The sequence below is a fragment of the Penaeus monodon genome, chromosome 32, assembly GCF_015228065.2.
Source record: "Penaeus monodon isolate SGIC_2016 chromosome 32, NSTDA_Pmon_1, whole genome shotgun sequence".
Taxonomy (NCBI): Eukaryota; Metazoa; Arthropoda; class Malacostraca; order Decapoda; family Penaeidae; genus Penaeus; species Penaeus monodon.
The window spans coordinates 6559970-6560544 of record NC_051417.1 but is presented as its reverse complement, the minus strand read 5'-3'; the positions used below and the strand labels follow the sequence as shown (position 1 = coordinate 6560544).

Genomic DNA, 575 nt, shown 5'->3' with positions numbered 1-575 from the left:
GCTTATCCTGCAAGAATGTCAGCCTTTCACTTGCATTGTCAGAGTGAACACCACAGCATAGAAGTATCATTCTAGAACTATTAACTCATTCATGCAAAGTTCTCTTTAGACGGAGCATTAAATACGCCATACTTTTCACCCGTTTATACACTAAACAATAATAAACACGCTACTCACCCTATTCATGGCATCTTCGCTGAGCACACCTGTAAGGGATTTAAATTTTCATTATTAATCGTCTTGGCATTGAACACAATCTCATACTCGCACTCAGTAATGGAAATCGACAGCATTACATAAATCATTCAGAAATCCCAAAATCTTCAACACGATCCCTCCTCCTCACCAGCGACCAGGGCAGCGCAGAGCAGAGTCTTGAACATCATCTTTAGACGATGAAGTGGTTTCGTGGAAGGAGAAGACACTTGTGAATCAACGAGGCCCCTTCGCGCCTTTATATACGCCCGGCCTATTGTCTCCCTTCACCCTTCACAGCCCCCGCGGCTCCCCCTACTACGCTCTTTTTTAGGTGTAATTGCTATGTGTCTGCTGGAGAACTTTTATTAGATGTTGGC

The 575-nt window shown here is 43.8% G+C and overlaps 1 protein-coding gene across 1 annotated transcript in view; it reads right to left on the bottom strand.

Moving 5' to 3' along the window:
• The window catches only part of LOC119593260 (glycine, alanine and asparagine-rich protein-like), a 5448-nt gene that overhangs the window by 734 nt on the left and 4139 nt on the right, over window positions 1-575 (bottom strand). The window lies entirely within an intron of this gene.